General features: G+C 39.4%; 1 long non-coding RNA gene across 1 annotated transcript in view; it reads right to left on the bottom strand.

The window, feature by feature from the left end:
* LOC146558905 (uncharacterized) overlaps positions 1-20,828 on the bottom strand; it is a 64,130-nt gene extending 43,302 nt beyond the window's left edge. Inside the window, exon 1 of the long non-coding RNA XR_014888598.1 lies at positions 20,755-20,828. This is a non-coding gene — a long non-coding RNA (uncharacterized LOC146558905). The remainder of the gene's footprint in view (positions 1-20,754) is intronic.
* Between the last annotated feature and the right edge of the window lie 735 nt (positions 20,829-21,563).

Genomic DNA, 21,563 nt, shown 5'->3' with positions numbered 1-21,563 from the left:
AAAACAATGCAACCGTGGTGCAGACAGCTCGTGCACTTCAAACACCTTCTGAGCCTTTTTGATGTGAAGCACAGGAGTCATCCTAAGGAACACTTCACCTCAGCTGCTGTGACCCTATTATCCATAAAATAAAACATAAACGAGGAGCATCTGAGCTCATTAGTAAACTATGATTAATTTGAATTTTTTGGGTAAAAATAGCATATAGATGTGAGTTATTTGAATTTCTCTGATTTATATTGTATGTAATGTTAATTTGCAACCTATTTTAAACTCAAAGCAAAAAATATTGCTAAATTAAAGAAGTGATGTTTTTAAAAGCCTGTCACCTTGAAATGTCAAATTTTTCCTTCTTTGCACTACGTATTCAAGAACAGTTTTTTACTACATCAAAGCACTTTGCAAAACTTGCCACCGTTATGTGGATTTGAGCTGTGAATGATCCTAGAACTGATTACCTGCCTAATGGGACTGACTTTGATTAAGAACATGAATTATTTACATTATTATCCTTCACAGAATCCATGGGACTATTTAGGTGGAACTGATGCGACTCGCATAACAATCTAAATGGTTTCTGAACTGATTCTAAACCTGATTTTACATGAAATACAACCACACCCAGAGAAACACTCGATATTTACTAGCATTAATAGTGACAATAATTCCCCGGTAGAATAATATTTCCTTTCAGATGGTGGTGACAGTAATTTACCTAAACAAAATCACTAAAAAGAAACTAACATTTGTGTTATTTTGACTTTTTGATATTATCCTGTAATAGAAATGCTTGTTCAGGGATCTTGTCAGATGTAATAACTTTCAAAATAAAAACATAAAAATCAGTTTTATTGTTCTATTTTATTTAACCCTTTCATGCATAGCGGTCACTACAGTTACAGCTATTCAAAGGCTGTTTTCTTGTATTTGTGCCAGTGTTGATTGTATACTTGCACATAAACCACTACATTGGAGACTGATGTGTCACTCCATACCAAATTCATAAGTCAAAACGTATGTTGTCCACCTGAAGTGGACATGTAAGTCAAAAACTTTTTTTCATGCCTAAAGATGAATGAAAATCTAGATTGAGGTTGTCATAATTCATGCATGAAAGGGTTACGCTCAGCACTAACACCAGAGCAGCATCATAAACTAGTCTTAAAATATCATACAGTTCTTTCCACACTTTTACGGGGGAGTAAGACCAGGTTTTGTAAGTGTTGCTGGGGTTCAAAGAGATCAGGCGTAAGTATTTGACCACACACGAGGGGGGTGGGGGGATCTTTCTTGCTAAGATAAATGAAGGAACCTGGTATCAGCAGGTCATGTGTAATAAGCATTTATGATTAATGTCTTTAAAGAAGAATCACCTAAGGGACTCTTTAAGCTGATTAGGATACCAAGCTGTGATATGATGAATGCTCACTTTTGAGTAAAAATACACACTCTGAGTCCTTTGCATATGGGAGACCTGCTTGCTTGCCTAATTGCCTCAGCCTGCAAAGATGATTCATTTGATCTTTCCGATTGGTTTTTGTAAGTGGAACAAACGGAGATCCACAAATTTGAAATAAAATTTCAAGCTTTATTATTAATGATGTTTGGCCGCTATTGGTTACTACGAAAACAAGTCTTTATCCTGGTACTGTACCACACTGCATTTACAGTATATATGCTCTTAACTGATTTCTGTTTTAATCTGGGATATTTTTACTCTGTGGTATGTATTGGAATTAAATCAAATAAATGTATCAGTCTGACTATACAGTGTGTGTGCTTATTTTTTTATTTGCTTGTGTGTGTGAAGTATGTGCATAAATCCCACAGGCCTGGAGACGAGTCACTGGTACCCTGACAAGCACTGCTTGCAAGTGAAAAATGTGAATGTTTCAGACACCTTTTGAAATGTGTTGGTGTTTGCAGGTGGAAGGCACAACTTTTACTTTGAAGGGTTTGCATGTTGCTTTTTTCTGAAGCTTCACTATCCAATGGTGAGTTGTTGATGAGTGTTTGCAGACACAAAGCAATTACAGAAATGTTTGTCCTTGCAAGAGATTTCACTGAGCCACTTCCTGCAATGATTTATCAACCAGTTGGCTTTTCTGAGCTCTTTGACTTTGGCCTAACATAAACAAATAAGTCATCTGGGCAATGCTTATAGCAGCTTTTATAATAAGAATAAATAACTTCTCCAATGCAATATTTGATTAAAATATGAAAGGACAATCAAGTAAAGTGTTACAGTGAAGCCATTTTTTTTGTACCAGCAAAAACAGGAGTTAGTGAAATGTGTGACATGTTTCAGCGCCTCGAAAAAATGCTGCAAAAATTCCTGATGAGTAAACCCAAGTTAAAATTATCCTCTAACATCTTTACTAAGACAAAAAAAGAAAGAAAAATTATACCGGAGCCCAGAAATCTGCCAAGTTGCCAAGAATCACAGATGATGAGGAGCTTAACAACAAAGATCGGAAAATAACTCCCCAGAAAATGATTCTGACCACTTCCAAGAGACAGAAAGGAGAGTGTGAGTAGATGACTGACAAATATAGCGTTTATATTAAGCTCTAGTATTAATATTTTCCATGGATAAGGAAAAGGCTTTTTAAGATGATGATTATCTTCTCCTGAAACTAATTGTGTCTGTAGCTTTCCCAACAGGATTAGCAGAAAACACTTTGCATCTTCACAAATATAGGTGTTTTAAATCGAGAGATGTCTCACAGTCAGGTTAGTCTCGTTTTGTGACAACCCATTTTGAGAGAAATTAATACCCTCTGGTGTGAATTTGCATCACAGGGAAGAACAACAATGTTGCAAAATGCTCGTATTAAATATTCGGATTACAACAGATTTTCTTTGTTTTTAAATCTCTGCTTTTACAAATATACCCGTTAATAAGGAAATCGTATATTTAATCAAAACAAATTGTTGTTCTACCTCAGAGAAAGAAAAAACAAAACCACTCACAAGATTTATAATATGGACCCACCTACACACACACACACACACACACACACACACACACACACTGACCTTAAACATGAACATTATGCAGAGTTCACACATACAAACTTTTGTTACTGCCTCTACTGTGAATACAAATGTAGCAAATTTATACCTTTGATCCACATTACTGTAATATCACTTTCACACACCCTCTCTCTCCTCCCGCTTCCATTTCAAATAAGTAAAAGAAAAAAACCCAGGATGTATTGTTTGTTCATCTATTTCTCAAAATGCCCGGCCTCCTGTTGGTTGTGAGGACTGGGGTTCTTTGACCACCGCCATGACTGCAATTCCTCCCACACAGGGGAGAATGGCATGACATTTACCAGAGCTGCAAGGCGGTAAAACATTTTTTTTAAATGGCAGGGCTGGAATATGCAGGGCTGAAAGGACCCACGCTGGGCCTCACCTGGACTTCTTCACACTAGCTTGCTAAGCTCATTCCGATAGGGCAGTAATTACAGGCACGGAGGCAAAGCTGAACTAATTCAGACAGGGCAGACCAAATGTTGGTAAGTTTACTATTGGAGCACCTATTCTGTTCAACTGTAATCAATAAATATGTGATTTTTGTAACGGTTGCACTGATTTACATCACTGTGCAGAACAATCAATCTCTTTATGACTTTATGAAATTATTTCCCAAACATTTCCACATCACTCATGGTGGGTTTTAAGATGGAAGTTGAGGAAATTATGCTTCAGTTTTCAAGTTTTTTGTTTTTTATTTAACTGTGAACATGCCAAACTATACACAAGCCCATAACAGTGGGAAATACTCAGTCGCAATCAGGCCTGCCATTATTTGGGGTCTTACACGCACGGTGAAGTATATTTATTTCCATCGACAGACATTTATCCATGAAAATATTGTTGGTGGAACACCACTGGGAGCAGTAACCTCCAGCTCAGAGTCCATATTTTCTGATTTTAATTGGATGTCTTCACAGCGGCGTTGAGAGAAGTCTCCGCTGCAATACAAAGGGAAAAACTGAGAACACCACTGTCCTTTCATTATTCCTGTAAACACGACAATTGCTCTACAGCGACATGAGAACTTTTGTAAACTCTGACTACCCAAACTGCAATTTGAAGGTAAGTAATGAAGGAATCGGTTTTCCTACTTTGTCTGCTCTCTGAGAAGTCTGCTTGTCTGTCAGTTCACTTTGTTGCTTAAGCAATTTTAAATATCTGAGACAGCAACCAAAAACATCATCTCAGCAGGGTGGCACTGAAGCAGTCATAATCAAAATCACATCACAGCATCGTTGATATGAAAGTTGACCCCCCTGTGAACATGGAAATCAATCTCTTTGACTGGCACTGAGATTTTTTTTCCCCATTACACGAGAACAAAAACAGTGCATTATTTTTCTTTCAATCTCATTTTTTCTTCTTTTTCATTAAATGTACTTTCTGAATTGTTTAAATGTATTTGTTTCAGTAAAACCAGCAGTTTTCTGTTCTGTTCTTCTTCATCCTTATACATTATCTGAGTAGCAGACGCCAGTGAGATATAAACTGGAAGGCGAGGTGGCGATGGCAAGCAATCAATTGAAAAAGGAATATTTCGATTGCTTACATTCGTCTTCTTTCAGCAGGTCCGTTTAGGGATGGGCATAGCAGATCATCTGTCTCCATCTCACCTATCCCTACCATCCTCTTCTGTAACACCAAACTCATCCATGAATCTTTTCTGTGGTCTTCCTCTTTTCATCCTGCCTGCTAGCTCCATATTCAACATCCTCACTATTCCTCCTCCAAACTACACTCCACGTTGCTCAACCTGAGCTGTCCCTCTGAAAACTAACCTTATCCATCCCGGTCACTCCAACTGAAAATCTTCGCATCTTCAGCTTTGCGCTCAGCTTTCTTTCTTTTTGTTTGTACCCCCATGTTCCGACTATACATCACAGCAGGCACTCACTACCATCTGGTAAGCCTTTCTTTTCATTCTTGCAGGTTTGTTACATCAGCATTAAAAATATATCCTTAATCTGTTCCTAAGACATAAATGTAGATTTATTATATTCTCCAGCTAGCCTGAACTTCACTTTTCTTCATCGTGCAGTGATGGAGTATAAAGTATTTGTATAGTGCTTTACACATCCACCCATTCACACACTGGTGATGGCAGCTACATTGGCAGAGGCGAGGCAGCCGGACACTGGCGCCACCACCACCAGTAGGTAACGGGTGAAGTGTCTTGCCCAAGGACACAACGACTGAGACTGTCCGAGCCGGGGCTCGAACTGGCAACCTTCCGATTACAAGGCAAACTTGCAACTCTTGACCTACGATCGCCCCGTTGTGAAAGCATGTAAAATAAATGTTGTTAAAGAACATTAATATATAAACTATAAAATTGATTATTGATTTGCTACAAGCAACATTTAAGATAATATTGTTTTTCACATTTTTAAAGTTTTGTGAAATTCTTGTTAAACCCACAAAGATATAAAACTGAGCTTTTTTTAAACACCCATCTTTTGAAATAACATCTTATATTCTCCACAATAAATTAGACCCAAGTCTAATCCTGACCCTCTGCTGACAAATACAGTCCTATCAAGTTCATTTTGCTAACTTATGCACTTAATGGATATGCTATAGAGTTTCAGGTTCCTGCCGTTGCGGAAGTTGGAGGCCTTTAAAAGCCACCATGAGCTAGTTATTTAGCACTGATCTCCCTCCTGGCTGTAATGAATCTTACCATGGGGTCTCTCTGAAAAGGAATTCAAATTGTGACAGTTTTAGTAAAAATAAGGATAAAACAATCTTGGAATGGATTTGCATCAGTGTGAATTAAAAACACAGAGCGAATAGAAATTAAATGAAACCAAATAATCAGCAAGTACTGAATAATACTGAGGAATAGTGAATGGTGCTCAAAAGCAAATAGTCATCAACAAAGGGACTTTTCTGGCTCTTATTGTCATGACTAAATATATTTACTGAGCTTAGTTGTCACTGAACAGGCAATCACTTTGATACTGCATCAGATCAGTAATGAGTAATCTGTAGGAATACTTGTGTGACTTATGAGCCAAGTGTGAAAGGCAAATACACTCTGTGATACTACAAGTATCACAAGGAAATCCACGCTTCAAATCATTTCTAACTTTGTCCAACTTGGCTGAAGAGAAAAAAAAACACCTTGTATTTTAATTAAAGCTATGTATCATAAAACACTCCATATGGCTATAACCACTATTAAGAGGAAGTGTATACGAGTCCATTTGGATGTTGCATGATATAGTGACACACAGACTCAATTATACTGAGCTGTAAAATTTTTATTCTGCCAGAAAAATCTTTCGGCACGAAGACTGGAACTGCAGCCTAAGATAATCCATAAAAAAACACATGAAATGTTAATAGATTTTAATGATTGATGTAAAGATAATTGGAATGTCAGAAATGAAGAAGTGTAGGGGAACAGAGGTGTTTTGGAGCATAATAGTTGAGCTGGTGGCAGAGGTTCAATCAAGTTTGCCGTTGCAAACTTGATGCAAAAATGACTCTTCTCGAAATTCTGTAATGATGAAAACGTGAAAAATCAAACAGTAGTTGAAGTATTTTCTCTCTTTTTCTTGACCCTGAAGCAGTTACATGAAAATGAATAATATCATCCATAATGTAGTTGCAGATAATACTATAGCTCAGTAGTATATGTTGTAAATGCTGTAAGAAATAATGTTATCCTCAGGAATTTGCAGTCAGGTTAAAAAAAATCTGAATTCAAAGAGAAATTATTTTATTTATAATAATAAAATAGTTTAAAAATAATTTATGGGAGAGTAAAAATCTTCTACCTTCCTAACCCCACAGAGGCAGGGCTATTATCACAATTTGTAAAAAATACTATTTCTGTGCAGAAAAATGTGTAATAATGAAATAATAGGTCTAAAAAGTTGAATTTATTCAGTCAAACACAGATGCTGTAAAAAAGAACCATCAGATGCTACGATGACCCTTTAGCGATAAAAAAAACTATACTGGTAACTCAGAAAACCATCCTTCAAAAAAAGCAAAAAAACATAGATGTTTGAGTTAATATATGATAACCGCAGGTCATATCATGTGATCACATTATTTTGATACTAGGAAACGACTCCTATCAGGACAGATATGTTACATCGTGGGGAAAAAACGGATATATTTTTTTATTGATTTGCTCCAAGGGGACAAATAAACCCTGCTAGCAAACTGACCAAAATGCACAACACAGACAGACCCACTGAAAGTGTAACATGTTCGGGATTCTGGTTTGATTTTTTAACTTCATTACACACATATCTTAACAAGCATGCATAAACTGACACCCACTCGATAGCCAGGGGTGAAAGGAAAAACATGAACTCGTCTGCATTTAAATTAGTTTCACTCTCTAGCCATTTGAATGCAATAAAAAGTTCAAGTATAACTAAATTGATAACAATCCCGTGGGATGATAAAAGAACCCTATGTGGCCAGTACATGTTTGGAAACTGGACAATCTGTCAGGGTCCTGGGACTGGGCGACCCAGGATCCCTGAGCAGTCATGTATTATATTATTATTATTATTATTGCTGTGTATTTTGGTGTTGCTCCCCCTTCCCTGTGCTTGTGTATATGTGTGTGTGGGTGGCTGAGCACTTGTTTATAGGCGGCGTCAGGCCTGGAGGGTGTGGCCCTGCAAGGGGACTGGCCACACCCGAAGCCACACACCTGCCGCTGATCAGGGCTCGTCGGGGGAGCTACTTAGGAGAGTCTTGGAGCTCCCACCGACGCGGGATCATTCCTTGAGACTCCACGTTAGTCGTCCCATTGAATTGAGTTAATGTGTGTAAGTGTATGCCCGCGGTTATTTGTGTCCTGACGGCTGCGTCTATTGTTTCCCGCAGGAGGAGCGTGGAAGGCACGAAGAGCAGCGAGCACCGGGGGGTGCTGACACGGGAGCGGAGAGCACAGAGAGTACAAGTCTCGCTTGCACTTGCACTCTCGCTTTTACAAATGACCTATGTATGTTGTCTGGAGGAGGACAGTCGAGGTGAATACTGAGACCGCCCTAAAGAAGTTCCCCTAAAAACTATGAGGATGAACCATAAACGAAGTAGAGGGAATACACAAACATCAGCGGCTTACAACTAAAAAGAAATTACTGTCAGTCACAGAGAAAAACTCCTCCTTAAACATTTTGATATTCTTGCCATGTTATTCTTCTTGTACTGTACAATAGCACTGCAGAGCACAGTGGCAGGCTGCACAGGGGTGTCCTACTTTAATAAATGAGCTCCAACTCTTGCTCCAGAGCATCAGAACTGCAAATTTCCTTATGTAACTGCTCAGTGTTGTGACAAAGTAAATTTGAGGCAGGTTCAAAGTTTGCACTTACGAGGTATAAATGACCTCGCTTTAACACTGGGCGACACCGATGCTGGTGACTTGACTACATCTACCTGTAAGTGGACTTTTTGTGTGAACCTTTGATGTGTAAAGAGCAGCAAACAGATGGTTTGATGCGATGTTGAAGATGTGCTGCCTCCAAGCCTTTTTGGAAACAGCGTGAAGACCTAAAGTGAAATTCAAGCATTCAAAACTGTAACTTTCTGCACTGCCTTTGCAAAAGCTTTGATAGTATGATCAGTGCTGGTTGTTGAGCAGTATTTTCACAACACCAATACTATTAGAGTCATTAGGGGCCCTGCTGCGGTACAATCTTTAGTTTATCCTGAGGGTGACCATTTGGGAATTGCAGGAACACAACTAAGCTGTAAAATTACATTCCATAGATTTGCTTAGATCTCGTCTTGATACAAAGTTGAATTGCTTCGTGAAAGTGTTTTCCACCGACAATAACAATTAGTTTTTACAGTTGAGCTGCTCAGAGATTTGTTGTTATGTTTCCATGACTGTTTAAAAGACTTCACTTGATGTTATGGCTCCATTCTAGAGACATTTTGTTGAGGGACTTTATGGCCCGCTGAGCAAACAATCATTTAAATTCAATTACGACTACGAAATGGCACAGCTGAAAACAGTCCTTTAAAAGGTTTGTTTTCGTGTAGTCTTGACCTATGTTCAGTGACTATATCCAGCACAGTATATACAGTATATTGCACATGACAGTGGATAAACTCTTCAGTGCATGTGCAGTGAATAAAATGGAATCATTAGCACAAAGCTCAGCATAATGAGAAATAAACAATAATGGGATGAACCCACTGTGTCTCTGCCCATCAGAGAATTTCATAATTAGCAATTAGCGGCCATTGTATTATAGTAGGTGCAACTCAAAGCTGGCTTAAGTGTCTACACTCACTTTGCTATCCTGAGGCATTGGAAATAAAATATCCCACTGGATTCAAACTTGATTAATGTCTTTCACGAGAAGGACTGCGATGGCAGATTAGCTATGATTATGAGTGGCTCATTTATTTTCAACATGTCATTATCTTTTACAACACTGACGAAGCAAATGGCCAGAGTGTGTTTACGAGTTCCGCGATCATTAATAGTGCGCCCTTAAAAAAAAAGCAGATGAAATGAATCAGAGGAAGTCCAATAACCCTAAAGCTTGATGTCTTTCCAATCAGAAATATTCAGAGTAAAGAAAGTTTGAAAGAAACATGATTTATTTCACAGAAAATGCATTGTTTTTGTAAACCTGAACACGCCGCTCTTTGTCTGCAGTTTCTTCCGCTCTCATCGTGCTCCTGATACGACAACATTATTAAACATCTCGTATCTTGTACTCCTTAATTCTTATGTTTTCACATTATCTTCAAAAACTTAATTAAGAAAACAAAAATGTTTAACAGCGTTTTTTCCTGTATTACTAGGTGTCTCGTCAGCCCACCGTTCTGGTAAATGTTGATGAGCCTGTTGAGCAAATGTGAATAATTGATAACTGTTTTCCAGTGGCCTGATTGTCACAAAAAACCAAGACAAATAGAGCGAAATAGAATCATAAAATATTCACCAAAGTGTTGGCTTGAAAATGATTAATTCCACAGTCATTTTTACAAGGATGCAGGTGTCCTCGCCCAGACAGGGAGACTTGACCACGGACAGCAAATACTAAAACCACTGAAGAAGCGTGTGATGTTCTAGCTTTGCCCTCTTCAAACTTTTCTACAGACGAAGAATGTCGACCAGATACCATCAAGTGCATTCGGGCCTCTTAAAGTGCAACAGGTAATAGCAGTCAAGAAGCCTTCAGGTTAAGGTTCAAAGAGAGTTATCTCCAGCAAACGTGAACCCTCACTCTCGCTCTGACATTTCGTCTAGTCTCTGCTGCAACACATTTTTGCGCTGATTGTACTTTGGTGTAGTCACAAACACTCCAGCAGCTCTTCTAGTGAACATCTTCACACCCACAATTGTTGCATCACAAACAATGAGCGTTCAGTTCCAATGCATGCTCCAAGCTGAACGAGACACATCGGAGCATCTTCTTTCAAATATGATAAACTGCATTATTATTATTATTATTACTACAAGACGTTCAATAATGTTACAGTTCTAAATAAATAAATCAAGAAAATCTTCCCATTCAGTGGATTTTGGCAGATCTGGTACCCCACCCCCATCCCCGCTCCTCCTCCCATTTGTGATAGAGATGGTTTGGAAATAAAAGATGAATTAAAGCTTACTCTTTATATCACGATGACATGGTGCCATCTACTGTTAATAAAGAGATGATATTGCTCGAGGTTCATATGCCTTTGAAAAATATCAGGAAAGTGGAACCGTGATTCCAAATTACATATTTACCCAGTTTTCCTTCCTAGAGCCCTTTTTATTTGATGTGTGTGTGTGTGTGTGTGTGTGTGTGTGTGTGTGTGTGTGTGTGTGTGTGTGTGTGTGTGTGTGTGTGTGTGTTGTTGATGTATGGGAGTTTTTCCTTTCAAACTGTGGACTCTCACAAATCTCAGTGTCTGTAAACAGATGTAAAAATGACACGAAGCCATTTTCAGTACAACATGTTTTCACAAATAGAAATATGGTTTCACGTTGTAATTGTGTGATCATGAACTTGACTGATCTCTTTCTATGTTACAGTTCTGTGAGAACGGTGGACAGTACTTCCGGCAATGCTCGGCGTCGCCACAGTCGACTCACAGCCCACCACAGGGCTTCTATATGAGCACAATTTGTACAGACGATCTTTCTGTAGAATTTTAACATTGTACCTCCTTCAAGTAGCGTGCGCTGCTGCCACAGACAAGTTGGATTGTGGGAGTAAGGTATTCATTAGCATATCAGTGACACAGATTAACATATATTAACATACATTATGGCTGAATTAATCATGGCATGTAGTAGAACTTGGAGCGGCATCTGAAAACAGTGTGCTCTGAAGTCGATTCAAGGAAGAAAGCTCGCTGTTCTTGCATTGTAATCTCAGGCAGCTCAAATAAGCCCATAGAACATGTGATACCCTGTGATATCTTGGCTCTTTCATAAAGCTTGTTCATTGGTTTTTTTCATATCCAGTCTCTTGTTTTGGCTGATCTACTCATTAATGAGGGATTTGGGTTGTAATATAGTTTTACGTTTTTAAAATGCATTCATATAGATATATTTTGGCTTTTAACGTAAAATTGCTTTGTGGTCACAAACGATAGCGTGCCTTGGTTAGTATAAAGCTTGTGAACAATGAGATTTTTCACATATTATTACAATTGTAAATTGGGATACTCCACAGAATTTGATACTGGAACTCCATATAAACGGGCTGACTGTTATATTTTTGTGGTTTAAGATACTAAGTCTTTGCTTTCAGTTGCAAAAAGTTGAAGTCCCAATCAAAAGAACCAAAAAATGGGATTATGGGTCAAAAATTGCAGAACTAAAAGATTTAAAATGAAATTCTTCATGAACATAAAAGGTAAAAAAACCCTTAAATGTCACATCCTGTCCCTTAAGGGCAGAAAAGTTATAAACACTTTAATCAAGACATGCTTGATAAGAATAACACATCAATCTTCCACAAGTCTTCCTGCAGCCACAAATCCAAACTCCTCGTAGCTAAGGAGGAGCAAAGCCACAAAATGAATTGATACATAAATCGAGCCTTAAAAGTGGGGTGGGGTGGGGGGGATTAAACTAACACATCAAATGTCACCGATTCATTTATCAGCATTTTGGTCATGGCTACTTTTGTGGTGCGCTATCTCAGTGAAACACACAGCTGGGGTCCTATCTAGGTATGAACACAGATTCTGCCTTGGGCCCAGGTAGCACATTTAGTTTCTGCTCGTGGAGATGAACACTAAGCAGATAATGCTATTCCTTCCAATACTTATCATTAACTTTTGACTGCCAGGCATATTGTTATAGGCCTGATTGAAGCGAGGCCATATCACTGGTAGTATGACTCCGGTCCGGAGCGCCTGTTCCACTCAGTTAGGAGTAAAGCAAATAGTTTCCTTTTAAACACTACTTAAACAGCTCTCAGAGTGCTCTTAAAATCGTAATGAAAGCGTCATGCACGAATCTGGAATGCAAGCGCCCGAGTGGCCAGTATCACTTGAAAAGGGCCATTTAAAAGGCAAGCCGGAGCACATGATGGACAGCTCCTTCTCTGTGTTGCCAGGTGAAAAGGGGCTGACAACTTGAATTATATGGTTATTACACCAGTCCAGTCTGCCTCTATGGACCTGCTGACACCACCACAATAAACACGACCCATCACCCACCAAGCTTTTTGCCGGGCAAAGAGTAGATATAATGAAAAGCAACTCTTTTTTATATATATATTCTACTGTGAATATCTACTGCAGGTAAAGCATGAACTTGGGCCTTTTCTTTCCCTGACATCCCCCAGCAGCAATTCAGCCTAACAAGGCACAGCAGCACAGTAGGAGCGGCACAGTGTTTTAGCTTAAGTAATGTCAAGTTAAATTCTGTAAAAAATCAGGCAAAAGAGATGTGTCTATTTTCATTCCTCCGTTTGCAATCAAGACATAGTGATACGCATGCTTATTGCTGGCATGATTTACAGTCGTTTGCACTGATATGACACTGTTGGGGAAACTGAACGATTCAGCCAAATAAACTTACTTACAGGCAAAACAAACAGACAACCTCTCCTTGTGCCTTTACCTAATTATTCCTTCTTCTAAAGTCCTAATGAACTCCATGTGATAGATGTTTATGGCTGCTGCAGATAGTTTATTTGGATTTTTTGTGTGCTTGAATGCTCGTCAATGAAATTCAACGTGAGAAAAGGAAAAACTTCTAAGTAAACCACTGAAGATATCGGCATGAGAGGACAATGTCCCTCTAATCCTTCTAGTACTTCCTGAATAATTCATGAACTGTCCAAGTGTAACTGCAGTTTTAGAAATCATTACTTTATAGTAATTGATGACCTAAAGGGCCTTGTCTCACACTATTAGCCAGGTGAATTAAAACACCCTTGCTACCTTACATACTCCAGCATTTAGGACCACATTTTGTGTACCACAAAGAAAAAATTGTGTGCATAAAGGCAGATATGCATGTAACCACAGCCAATTTCACTCCTACATTAACACAATACAATGTGCTAAGTTGACAATTACTTGTAGAAAATGCGGTTTCTTCCTTTTCTTTTTTCCTTTTTTGATGCGAAAGTTGGCGCTCGTTTACAAAGCAGGAGTAGGGATGGGTATCGTTTAGGTTTTATCCGATACCGGTGCCAAATCGGTACTTTTGAAACGGTGCCGGTGCTTAAACGGTGCTCAAACCGGTGCTTAAAGAATGGAGAACACAAACTTTGTCCAAAAACCTCTCATGTTCAGCTGTTTTGTTTTGTTTTTTTGTAAAAAGATAACAATGTTAGCCTTTTCTGCAGCTATGGGGCATATATGGTATCACTCTTGGCTGGAAGCAGTGCTTAAACAATGGAAAAAAACACAAACTTTGTCCAAAAACCTCTCATGTTTAACTGTTTCCCACTTTTTCTTTGGTCATTTTAGCCTTTTTGTCCAGGGTGAAGGGAGCATCTGCCATCAAACAAGAGGTCAGCCGCATGTAGCTATGATGGTGTTTGCTAGTTCACCTTACATGCATTAATGTAATAACGTGGTTAGCCTACTCAACGTAATTTACACTCGAACAACATTAAGCGACTCACGCAGAGAAGAACGGCTTCTGCTGCATCATCATCCTCATCATTTCTGCTACACTGGCAGGGCTAGGGGCCAGGACTCTCCTCTTCGGGTTTTTGGGGGATGTTGCTCCGGGTCCGATAACTGGCAACCCACCCAACGTGCACAGTGTGAGGTCTCGCAGCAAGCTATCAAATACGGCGCATTTCTCGGCTTTTAACAAAACGCTATGCGTCGCCAGGTGTTTCATCAGATTCGAGGTGTTACCTCCTTTGACAGTATCACAGTATCAGCTTAAAGCCCTTGTTGCTGCTGAGTTTGCATCTTTTGCTGTGAAGTACAGCCAGACTTTTGACCGCTTCGCCTTGGACATTTTTAATCTGTAGCTCTGCTCTAACTGAACTTACGTACCTGGCCCCGCCTACTATCCTGGGAAACATAAAATGATTGGCTAGAAGTGTATCACAGCTCAGGAAAAAAAAGCACCGAAATAAAGCACCGAAATGTGCGCTGCTTTTCGGTCTGGTTACTACCGTTTATGTCAGAACCGGTGCCATCATGGCACCGGACACCGGTACCCATCCCTAAGCAGGAGTTGCAGCTATGGTAACTGCACGAGTGGACCCAAGATATGTTCTCCCCTGCCGATGCAAATACAGACATTTTGGCACAGAACTCCTTGCATTATTCAGGTCTATCTATAGAGGAGATTAAATGCATAAAGAAGTGCACTGCTGTTTCAAATGTGGAAACCTCGAAACATACTGAGGGTGGGGGTGGGGGGATTTCCTGTTTCTTCCTTCCTTCTTAAGGACTCGTCATTCAGTGAGCTGCGCATGCTCTTCCTCAGATAGGTTTATTACTCGAGGCAACACATGGGATTAATAATGCATGTTTTTTGACATGATAAAACAAGAAGGTGCAGAATCAGAGAGCCGTCTATAAATTTAAGATGTACTTTTTACATTGATTCTCTCATACTAGACTAAATCACTACAATGGGGACATCTGGAGGAATGGTAATTAGACATTATGTGAACTGTTGTACATATTTTATCGCGGTGATCTCAGAAAGTGTAGGTTTTACTTTCACTGCTGATATTCTGAATGGATTGCTTGCTTTTCTCAGATAATGCACGCACCTCAACACTCAGCAGATCGTTTCTTAAGATATTGTAAAGTATGCTTTTTGGTGTAGCTCTGTGTTTTGAGTAACTCCTCTTCCTTAGGGGAAGGATTTATACACAGCACAATGCCAGAACCAGGCAAAGGACTGACAGCCTTAGAAATGGGAATGTCAGATAACTGGCTGAGGTTTTTATGCCAGTTTTCTGGTTGCATTGAGTTCTGTTGTTTTGGCCGGGGAATACTGAGGCCGTAGAGAGATTCAATACAGACATTTTGTTGATCATAGATGGTCGGGTTGACATTTTGACACTACTTGTACAAGTTTTGTCTATTTCTATCACTGTCTTGTCAGCTGAAATGAGAAATATACTGAAATATGAGGTGATCCGTTAACGGTTGGGTAACCACGAGTGAAGGTCTGTCAATTAGTCGTCAGACTATGGAGTGTCATTAAATAGTCAATGTACTAAAAACTGAAAGATCTATATGATTGATTTCTGCATGCTATGCAATTAGAACTGGCATTAAGTGTGTTTTAGGGTAAAGTGTTTCTGATAAGTAGGTGACATTAAAGACATGAGATAAAGTCAGATTTTTGAGAATTCTTTTGACATGAAATCAAACTAAAAATAAACACAAATACCCAAAATGACTGGTGTCAGAATAATGTTCCCACATTACTCTGTGGTCTCCTGGAGAATGAGACTAAGCATCCCCACATAATTTGACTCCATGTCTGCAATTTATGAAGCAAAGGATGGGAGGAAGGCGCACTGACTGAAATTAATTCAATTCAATTCAATTCAATTTTATTTATATAGCGCCAAATCACAACAAAAGTCGCCTCAAGGCGCTTCATAGATACAGAGAAAAACCCAACAATCATATGACCCCCTATGAGCAAGCACTTTGGCGACAGTGGGAAGGAAAAACTCCCTTTTAACAGGAAGAAACCTCCGGCAGAACCAGGCTCAGGGAGGGGCGGCCATCTGCTGCGACCGGTTGGGGTGAGAGAAGGAAGACAGGATAAAGACATGCTGTGGAAGAGAGACAGAGGTTAATAACAGATATGATTCAATGCAGAGAGGTCTATTAATACATAGTGAGTGAGAAAGGTGACTGGAAAGGAAAAACTCAATGCATCATGGGAATCCCCCGGCAGCCTACATCTATTGCAGCATAACAAAGGGAGGATTCAGGGTCACCTGGTCCAGCCCTAACTATATGCTTTAGAAAAAAGGAAAGTTTTAAGCCTAATCTTAAAAGTAGAGATAGTGTCTGTCTCCCGAATCCAAACTGGAAGCTGGTTCCACAGAAGAGGGGCCTGAAAACTGAAGGCTCTCCCTCCCATTCTACTTTTAAATACTCTAGGAACAACAAGTAGGCCTGCAGAGCGAGAGCGGAGCGCTCTAATAGGGTGATATGGTACTACAAGGTCATTAAGATAAGATGGGGCCTGATTATTTAAGACCTTGTATGTGAGGAGCAGGATTTTGAATTCAATTCTGGATTTAACAGGAAGCCAATGAAGGGAAGCCAAAACAGGAGAAATATGCTCTCTCTTTCTAGTCCCTGTCAGGACTCTTGCTGCAGCATTTTGGATTAGCTGAAGGCTTTTCAGTGAGTTTTTTGGACATCCTGATAATAATGAATTACAGTAGTCCAGCCTGGAAGTAATAAATGCATGAACTAGTTTTTCAGCGTCACTCTGAGACAGGATATTTCTAATTTTAGAGATGTTGCGCAAATGGAAGAAAGCAGTCTTACATATTTGTTTAATATGTGCGTTGAAGGACATGTCCTGGTCAAAAATGACTCCAAGGTTCCTCACCGCGTTACTGGAGGCCAAGGTAATGCCATCCAGAGTAAGAATCTGATTAGATACCATATTTCTAAGATTTTCAGGGCCGAGTACAATAACCTCAGTTTTATCTGAATTAAGAAGCAGAAAGTTAGCGGCCATCCAGGTCTTTATGTCTTTAAGACATTCCTGCAGTTTAACTAATTGGTGTGTGTTATCTGGCTTCATGGACAGATAGAGCTGGGTGTCATCTGCATAGCAGTGAAAATGTATGCTATGTCTTCTAATGATACTGCCTAAGGGAAGCATGTATAATGTAAACAGAATTGGTCCTAGCACTGAACCCTGTGGAACTCCATAATTAACCTCAGTGTGTGAAGAGGACTCTCCATTTACATGCACGAATTGGAGTCTATTAGATAGATATGATACAAACCACTGCAGCGCAGTACCTGTAATACCTACAGCATGTTCTAATCGCTCTAATAGGATATTATGATCAACAGTATCGAACGCTGCACTGAGGTCTAGCAGGACAAGCACAGAGATGAGTCCACTGTCAGAGGCCATAAGAAGATCATTTGTAACCTTCACTAAAGCTGTTTCTGTGCTGTGCTGAGCTCTAAAACCTGACTGAAACTCTTCAAATAAACCATTCCTCTGCAGATGATCTGTTAGCTGTTTGACAACTACTCTTTCAAGGATTTTTGATATGAAAGGAAGGTTGGAGATTGGCCTATAATTAGCTAAGACTGCTGGGTCTAGAGATGGCTTTTTGAGTAAAGGTTTAACTACAGCCAGCTTGAAGGCCTGTGGTACATAGCCGATTATTAGAGATAGGTTGATCATATTTAAGATCGAAGAATTAATTAATGGCAGGACTTCTTTGAGCAGTTTTGTAGGAATGGGGTCTAAAAGACACGTTGATGGTTTGGAGGAAGTAATTATTGAAGTTAACTCAGAAAGATCAATTGGAGAAAAAGAGTCTAACTTAATATCAATGGTACTAAGAGTAGCTGTAGATAATATTACATCTGTGGGATGATTATTGGTAATTTTTTCTCTAATGATAAAAATTTTATTTGTGAAGAAGTTCATGAAGTCATTACTAAATTAGATGCCATGCTACAAAAACGGGGCCAGCATAGGTTGCCAATGAAATCACTGTATTCACCTTACATCATTTGACAGCAACAAAATGGCGACAAAGTATCTCTTCAGCTCCTAGAGGTCACAGAGGATGGATGCACCACTAATCTCTGACACTCGCGCTGGGACGGTGGGGGAAATCGACACAAACTGGGGCTTTAGATAACTTCGCTATCCACCAGTGACCTCAAATGCGAAGGCATCTCTGAGCCCGCTGTGCTCTGTCAACCAAATCCTTCTTACTGCTTGGTGAGTTCAGACAGGGAGACGTTGCCTGCCCCACAAGGATAAATCCCAACCAAGAACGGGCTATATATTAATCTGATATTGTCTTTTTATTGTTTGGGGAATAATGCTGTGGAAAGCGATGACTGATCGGAGGGCTTGAGAGACTTTTTTATTGTCAAACTTGTATTTAGAGATGTGTGAATGTTTCTCCAGGGGGTTCGATCACACAAAGCCAAAGAACAAAAGCATCATCTTCCTCAAGTCTTTCCGACTTTAAGAATAAGACCTAAAAACGCGCTAAACCTGTTTGCTGTTTGCACACATTGTAAACTTCTTCACTTTCTTTTTGGAGCAACATATGACACCGCTTGAACAGCTTTGTGGTAAACATGCAGATTTGTCACCAGCTCATTGAGTATAGTTCACGTCAAATTGAGCCCACAAATGCCTCCAGTAAAGACTCTGGCAGAGGGATAAATAGTGCGCTGAATGTATCTGCCACTGCACCCCAAGAGGGAATATTATCAGGAAGGTTTGTGGTTTCATTGATTTCAAGACTGCAATCATCCCCATCTCATGTAGTGGGCTGAGAGAGGATAAGTGAGTCTGCAGTCAGTGGAACAGCTCCGTTTGACAGTAGGACACGTTTGAGATGACTTCAGCGATAGCAGTCCACTAAGGAAGTTTCAAGAATTATTTCCTGTAACCAAAGAGTGCCAAAAAAAATCCCACTTTTGTTGTAACAACTGATCACATGAAATAAAATCTGTCCCCTCTTTAGTTTATTGAATTTCCTTCCTCGTGTATTTTTATGAATTGATGCTTTTATTCAGGTTTCAAAAATCCAAGATTTTGATAATTAGAAAACAGAGTGCATTCAGAGGACGGCCCCGGTACAATACTCTACAATAACACAAATGCAAAACAATCAAAGCACTTCTAATGGCCCTGACTAGATGTTATCTCGCCCAACTTTGTATTGCTGCTTTCAGAAATAAAGTTCAAACCATTAAGCAATTTGCAGCGAGGGGCAGAGCACAGAGAAATAAATTGAATTCACACTTGCTGTGCTTTAAAGTTCTCCTGACAGATGGAGAAGAATTATGCTTGCACCGTTTTACTGAAAGAATAGGTTCAGCGAAAACGAAAGCTCTGCCATATTTGGTTTTCAAAAAGGCTTAATGGATGATGATGTTAACTTCAACGCCCTTTCCTCCTTTTAACCTGCCACGACAGCACGGAGATTTCAACTAGATATGCGAAAACTAAAATAAAAGAAGGGGGAAAAATCGATTGTCCTTCTTCATCTTTCATTCATCATGCGTGTATTTAGGTTTTAGGTCAAATCTAATATTGAAAGTAAGCCACAGAAGCCCTCAATTTCTTGTTGCCTTGATACCTTTATGATTATAGCGAGTTTATAAATAGGCTGCGTGTCATCCACCGTGAAAATAAACATGATGAATTAATCAGTTGTGCTTTAATGGATATGTATGGAATTGATTCAGACGCTTGCTATGTCTGTGAGCTACGCTGGGCCAGGATTCAATCTAAAACCCTCTGCTGGTAGGATCTTTAGACGTCTCCTCTGGCATTGTTCACATCCATTCTTACCGTTTCTCACTGGCACAAAGAGAAAAGGCTCGAGAGTTTTGTTTTATACAGAAGCTACATTTTTAAATCCAAGTGAAAAAAAAAGAAAGTTACAAAACCTTGGATTGGTGAGCAGTGGAACGTTTAATTTACTGATCTAAAATTTTAAAGATATATATTTCCTTTGGGACTCCAACTAAGGTGCTCTACAACTTTATTTTTCTTTTCATCAATATTAAACCTCATCCTCTGATGCCAAACTAAATGGTGATAAATAATGCATTTGAATTAAAATGCAATGTAACACAATGTTTCATGTAACACAAAATTAGGATTGTTTTAATCACAACATTTTTTAAATGTAATCTGTTAAAAAAAGAACAAGCTGTACAGTTTACCTCTGGAAATTGGATTTCTCAAATGTATTCTTTTAAATGTTTGATTGTCTTGACTATCCTCATGGAACAACATAAAAACAGGAGATACATGCTAGCTTTTCCAAAATGGCCTTTCCTTAACCAAAATCACATGCATGTGCAAATCCACTTTTAACCACTATAACACACACAAAAGCTTTCTACATCCCAGACAAAAGACCCTGCAAGCAACTTTTCACAGCTAATGAACTTGCGTAACTAACAGTACTGCAGTGACAATATCGCCAGTCAACACAAACAATCAATCGGCTCTGCAGCAATAACACCGAAAGGAAGTGCCTCCAATTTATCTTTATTAAATCAATAGGGATTTGATAGCCTTACCTGCAGTGGTGCGCTTTGCCAAGTGTTGGAGCTGTAAGTGTCTAGAGCATTGGGACAGGGGGAGATCTCTGATTCACTTGTTGTTTGTCGGGTATGGGGTAGTTTGCTGTGTGGCTGGAAGCGACACTCCTAAGGGCCCATTGTGAATAGAGGTCAGGATAATAGACACAGTCACACAACAAAGACTGATAATCCTGTCTCGCCCCACAGCTCCCATGTTGCAATCAGACATTTTAAGGGCAGTTAAGTTGCAGCGAGGGGCGGCTGAATGAACTGCGGTTAGGAAAGACTCCCAAGCTCCCATTATGGACTGTAACCGGTGTCAATTCGCAGCAATTAGACCACTCAGATGTGTCAGCAGACAGGCCTCAAATTAATAAATAAATAACGTCAACCACAAGTGCTCGCTGATATAGCCTTTTGAGTCATTTGAGTCTCCCAATGGTCTGTTTCAAAGCAGAACACTTAGTCCTTCAAAAAGTGACGAGGTGTACCTCCTCTTTCCTGAATGACCTTTGAGTGAAAATAGTCCTGACCGAGCAGGCTGCTTAAATCTGCTTCCTCTGCTCATTAGAAACATCTGTTTAAAAAGGACCAAACTCTTTGTGGCGGTTCACTGACGGCCCAAACTGCTGACATCAACTAAAAAATAAATAAATATAAATAATTAAGAGCTTACTACATGTTATATTTGTGCAGCACATCAGTTAAATCTGATAAAAGCAGTAGCTATAACCCGAAGAACCCGATCCATTGGGGGAGATAATCAATGAAGACACAGAATATATATTTTTATATCCTCCCTAATA

The sequence above is a fragment of the Mchenga conophoros genome, linkage group LG15, assembly GCF_057382185.1.
Source record: "Mchenga conophoros isolate Kocher_MC1m ecotype Shallow Benthic linkage group LG15, M_conophoros_male_GT1.1, whole genome shotgun sequence".
In the NCBI taxonomy this organism is placed as follows: domain Eukaryota; kingdom Metazoa; phylum Chordata; class Actinopteri; order Cichliformes; family Cichlidae; genus Mchenga; species Mchenga conophoros.
The sequence above is the reverse complement of the archived record's forward strand: the minus strand, read 5'-3'. Positions and strand labels throughout refer to the sequence as shown.